Source organism: Doryrhamphus excisus, chromosome 10 (genome assembly GCF_030265055.1).
Source record: "Doryrhamphus excisus isolate RoL2022-K1 chromosome 10, RoL_Dexc_1.0, whole genome shotgun sequence".
In the NCBI taxonomy this organism is placed as follows: Eukaryota; Metazoa; Chordata; class Actinopteri; order Syngnathiformes; family Syngnathidae; genus Doryrhamphus; species Doryrhamphus excisus.
Genome location: NC_080475.1, coordinates 7,469,858 through 7,475,857, shown reverse-complemented (window position 1 = coordinate 7,475,857; position 6,000 = coordinate 7,469,858). Strand labels below are relative to the sequence as shown.

The 6,000-nt window shown below is 43.7% G+C and overlaps 1 long non-coding RNA gene across 1 annotated transcript; it reads right to left on the bottom strand.

The window, feature by feature from the left end:
- Positions 1-1,211: 1,211 nt before the first annotated feature.
- Positions 1,212-5,562, bottom strand: LOC131137574 (uncharacterized). The gene is made up of 4 exons (XR_009131941.1): positions 5,334-5,562; positions 3,970-4,056; positions 3,406-3,561; positions 1,212-2,402 (listed from the first exon to the last, which is right to left on the bottom strand). It is a non-coding gene; the product is annotated as an uncharacterized LOC131137574 (long non-coding RNA).
- Between the last annotated feature and the right edge of the window lie 438 nt (positions 5,563-6,000).

Here is a 6,000-nt window from a genome sequence, read left to right as displayed (position 1 = left end):
ACAGGTCTTCCTACCTGTGAAGAACGCCGAGGCCATGTTGTTGATGGTGTGCCAACACGATTACATGAGTCCTTCCCCGGGGGCCGACAGACTGCTGAGGGACGCAAAAGGTTGAAGCTCCAGAAAATGCCGTCTTGTGCGTGCAATAGGTGAAACAGTCCACTGGAGAACCTATGGCATCACATGACGATTTGGAGCTCATGTTGAGATGGATGCAGAGGGATCCCACGGGCTGTTAAGCGACAAGCGGCTTTTCATCTGTAACAGAAGTTGGAAGATTAGCTGCTATTCCTTTGCTGTAATGAAATACTCAGTTTTATAAAATTCATTCCTGCATTGAATACTTATTGCAATGATGCGGTGTTCAGAAGTAAGTTTTTTAGTTGCCATTAAAATAGACCGAATAAGGGAGAAGGGTTATGAGTGTGCTTTCTCTTCCGTTGTCACAATGATGCTCAAAGATAAAATCAGCGGCTTACACTCACCTAACAGATGCCTCGCCTCTGATGGCAATAGGTTCCAACACGAACTTAACACACCATGCTCGCAACGTAACCAGGACATCAAGGGATTTTCACATCAAACTAAATATTTCCAAATAAACCACTTTTAGCTTCAGTTGTCATTGACTACGACGAGGGTAGCGAAACATACTTTTAAAAAATCGTTGTCAATTTGTCCCAAAGTCGTTCACATTATGTTATGGATTGCAAATGAACCGGTTGAAACAATTGCTCACGTTATTTCGAGCATTCTGCGCGCCAATTATGTCCACAAAATGGCGACCTCTGCTTCAGCTCGTCAACTTCGACATCGTTTATATACTGTATATTGTCCTATTGTCGAAGCGAAACGCCACTATTCGTGCTTCAACGTGACTTAAAACTTTGATACTGACCTTGTAGCATTGCTTGTGCGGCGTCTGAGTTACATGGCAACTCCAGTGTTCTCCGTCAGGGTGTAGGAACGCCGACTCCATACCGAATTAAATTGGCGCCAATGAAAACGATGCTGTTGCAAGACAAACCGTTTACTTCGGCACTTCTTACCTAACCTAACCCTGGCCCTGGCCCTGGCCCTGGCCCTGGCCCTGGCCCTAGCCCTAAACCCTAAACCCTAAACCCTAAACCCTAGCCCTAGCCCTAAACCCTAAACCCTAAACCCTAGCCCTAAACCCTAGCCCTAAACCCTAGCCCTAAACCCTAGCCCTAAACCTAACCCTAAACCTAGCCCTAGCCCTAACCCTATGCCACCATCTAGTGGGCACTTAAAATTACTGCAACTTACCTTGGGATTTTCCGCCATCTAGTGGTCACCTAAAAGCAGTGCAACTTAAAATGTGAAATTCCGCCATCTAGTGGTCACCTAAAAGCAGTGCAACTTAAAATGTGAAATTCCGCCATCTAGTGGTTACTTAAAATTACTGCAACTATACTTGGGAATTTCCGCTATCTGGTGGTCCCTTAAAAGTACTGCAACTTAAAATGTGAAATTCCGCCATCTGGTGGCCACTTTAAATTACTGCAACTGAAACTGAATTTCCGCCATCTAGTGGTCACTTAAAATTACTGCAACTGTACTTGGGAAATTTTTGGTGTTTATTTTTTTTAGGTACTGCTAATATTCTTTGGAAATTCCGCCATATAGTGGGCACTTATGTGTAAAATACTAAAAATACAATTTTAGAGAAAAAAAAAGATAGAAACAAATGCTTTTAAAGGTCCAAAAAAGTACACAACAAGTGGACCGATTGTAACCCGTAAATACTGCAAAAACATTCCTTATACAAAGTGTGACATTATTTGTAAGTACTAACATGACTAGATTATTGCAAAATACTTCAATGGTTGTCAACAGATGCTCCACTCGTATAGACAAGTGTTACAGTTGGTTTAGCCTTAAGCTTTAACAAAGAGTACAAGTGGTGATTAAGAAGAGAGTAGTTGTCAGAGCTGGGAAGAAATGTAGGCAATTATAATGACCTCCATGTGGCCGGCTAACATTGTGCTGTAACAGCCAGAGCAACCTTTACAGCCAAAGCATTAGTCATGGCACTCGTGTATGAATTGCATATCTTTTGTCATCTATTCAATTATCCTGTGTTATTGTGCTACATGTGTGTATGTATCATGTCATTTACTTGAACAGGTCTTCCTACCTGTGAAGAACGCCGACGCCATGTTGTTGATGGTGTGCCAACACGATTACATGAGTCCTTCCCCGGGGGCCGACAGACTGCTGAGGGACGCAAAAGGTTGAAGCTCCAGAAAATGCCGTCTTGTGCGTGCAATAGGTGAAACAGTCCACTGGAGAACCTATGGCATCACATGACGATTTGGAGCTCATGTTGAGATGGATGCAGAGGGATCCCACGGGCTGTTAAGCGACAAGCGGCTTTTCATCTGTAACAGAAGTTGGAAGATTAGCTGCTATTCCTTTGCTGTAATGAAATACTCAGTTTTATAAAATTCATTCCTGCATTGAATACTTATTGCAATGATGCGGTGTTCAGAAGTAAGTTTTTTAGTTGCCATTAAAATAGACCGAATAAGGGAGAAGGGTTATGAGTGTGCTTTCTCTTCCGTTGTCACAATGATGCTCAAAGATAAAATCAGCGGCTTACACTCACCTAACAGATGCCTCGCCTCTGATGGCAATAGGTTCCAACACGAACTTAACACACCATGCTCGCAACGTAACCAGGACATCAAGGGATTTTCACATCAAACTAAATATTTCCAAATAAACCACTTTTAGCTTCAGTTGTCATTGACTACGACGAGGGTAGCGAAACATACTTTTAAAAAATCGTTGTCAATTTGTCCCAAAGTCGTTCACATTATGTTATGGATTGCAAATGAACCGGTTGAAACAATTGCTCACGTTATTTCGAGCATTCTGCGCGCCAATTATGTCTTATGTTTTTCAAAATGTGAAAAAAAAAGATAGAAACAAATGCTTTTAAAGGTCCAAAAAAGTACACAACAAGTGGACCGATTGTAACCCGTAAATACTGCAAAAACATTCCTTATACAAAGTGTGACATTATTTGTAACTACTAACATGACTAGATTATTGCAAAATACTTCAATGGTTGTCAACAGATGCTCCACTCGTATAGACAAGTGTTACAGTTGGTTTAGCCTTAAGCTTTAACAAAGAGTACAAGTGGTGATTAAGAAGAGAGTAGTTGTCAGAGCTGGGAAGAAATGTAGGCAATTATAATGACCTCCATGTGGCCGGCTAACATTGTGCTGTAACAGCCAGAGCAACCTTTACAGCCAAAGCATTAGTCATGGCACTCGTGTATGAATTGCATATCTTTTGTCATCTATTCATTTATCCTGTGTTATTGTGCTACATGTGTGTATGTATCATGTCATTTACTTGAACAGGTCTTCCTACCTGTGAAGAACGCCGAGGCCATGTTGTTGATGGTGTGCCAACACGATACATGAGTCCTTCCCCGGGGGCCGACAGACTGCTGAGGGACGCAAAAGGTTGAAGCTCCAGAAAATGCCGTCTTGTGCGTGCAATAGGTGAAACAGTCCACTGGAGAACCTATGGCAGGGGTGGGCAAACTACGGCCCGGGGGCCACATGCGGCCCACCAAGCGTTTGAATCCGGCCCGCCAGTTGCTTTCTAAGTAACTTCAACTTTTAACATACAAACTGGCAACATGACTTGCAAGTCGGATGTCTGATTTAGTAAAAAATAAACAACAAAACTGTAAAATTAAATGACATAGTTGGATGTGGTGTGATGTTTAAAGTGCTCCTAAAAAAGGGACATGAGAACATACAACTGATATAGGATAACACTTTTACAGATAAAATTAGACAAATAATTCAAGGAAAATGATAAGCATAAAATAGTGTGTGTGTGTTAAATACGTATATGTTCTGGCCCCCCAGACAATTTTGTTAACTCAATGCGGCCCTCGAGTCCAAATATTTGCCCACCCCTGACCTATGGCATCACATGACGATTTGGAGCTCATGTTGAGATGGATGCAGAGGGATCCCACGGGCTGTTAAGCGACAAGCGGCTTTTCATCTGTAACAGAAGTTGGAAGATTAGCTGCTATTCCTTTGCTGTAATGAAATACTCAGTTTTATAAAATTCATTCCTGCATTGAATACTTATTGCAATGATGCGGTGTTCAGAAGTAAGTTTTTTAGTTGCCATTAAAATAGACCGAATAAGGGAGAAGGGTTATGAGTGTGCTTTCTCTTCCGTTGTCACAATGATGCTCAAAGATAAAATCAGCGGCTTACACTCACCTAACAGATGCCTCGCCTCTGATGGCAATAGGTTCCAACACGAACTTAACACACCATGCTCGCAACATAACCAGGACATCAAGGGATTTTCACGTCACACCAAATATTTCCAAATAAACCACTTTTAGCTTCAGTTGTCATTGACTACGACGAGGGTAGCGAAACATACTTTTAAAAAATCGTTGTCAATTTGTCCCAAAGTCATTCACATTATGTTATGGATTGCAAATGAACCGGTTGAAACAATTGCTTACATTATTTCGAGCATTCTGCGCGCCAATTATGTCCACAAAATGGCGACCTCGGCTTCAGCTCGTCAACTTCGACATCGTTTATATACTGTATATTGTCCTATTGTCGAAGCAAAACGCCACTATTCGTGCTTCAACGTGACTTAAAACTTTGATACTGACCTTGGAGCATTGCTTGTGCGGCGTCTGAGTTACATGGCAACTCCAGTGTTCTCCGTCATTTCGCGCATTCTGCGCGCCAATTATGTCCACAAAATGGCGACTTCGGCTTCAGCTCGTCAACTTCGACATCGTTTATATACTGTATATTGTCCTATTGTCGAAGCAAAACGCCACTATTCGTGCTTCAGCGTGACTTAAAACTTTGATACTGACCTTGGAGCATTGCTTGTGCGGCGTCTGAGTTACATGGCAACTCCAGTGTTCGCCGTCATTTCGAGCATTCTGCGCGCCAATTATGTCCACAAAATGGCGACTTCGGCTTCAGCTCGTCAACTTCGACATCGTTTATATACTGTATATTGTCCTATTGTCGAAGCGAAACGCCACTATTCGTGCTTCAGCGTGACTTAAAACTTTGATACTGACCTTGGAGCATTGCTTCTGCGGCGTCTGAGTTACATGGCAACTCCAGTGTTCTCCGTCATTTCGCATTCTGCGCGCCAATTATGTCCACAAAATGGCGACCTCTGCTTCAGCTCGTCAACTTCGACATCGTTTATATACTGTATATTGTCCTATTGTCGAAGCGAAACGCCACTATTCGTGCTTCAGCGTGACTTAAAACTTTGATACTGACCTTGGAGCATTGCTTGTGCGGCGTCTGAGTTACATGGCAACTCCAGTGTTCTCCGTCAGGGTGTTGGAACGCCGACTCCATACCGAATTAAATTGGCGCCACTGAAAACGATGCTGTTGCAAGACAAACCGTTCACTTTGGCACTTCTTCACGGTCGTGGCTGTCAGTATTTTCAGCCCCTAAACGTGGTAAGGGGCGGCCTGACTTGCCTGCTGCTTCCTGTCAACTACCCAGAAACGAGAGAGCAGGCGCGCGCAGGCGCGAGCAGGCGCGCGCAGGCGCGAGCAGGCGCGCGCAGGCGCGAGCAGGCGCGCGCAGGCGCGAGCAGGCGCGCGCAGGCGCGAGCAGGCGCGCGCAGGCGCGAGCAGGCGCGCGCAGGCGCGAGCAGGCGCGCGCAGGCGCGAGCAGGCGCGCGCAGGCGCGAGCACGAGATCCCCATACTTTCTGGTTCACGCTCAACTCGCCCCACATAGCTGGCCAAAATGAATATTTATAAAATAGGACATTTAACAGGACACCAAAATACTATGAAAACAAATGAATGAATGAATGAATGAATCTTATACAGTGTTCCAGTTAATGTACAACAATGTGCGTAACAAACAAATCAGCAATCTTATATCATACAGTAAACATTCAATCAATACTTCATTTACACAATAATCCT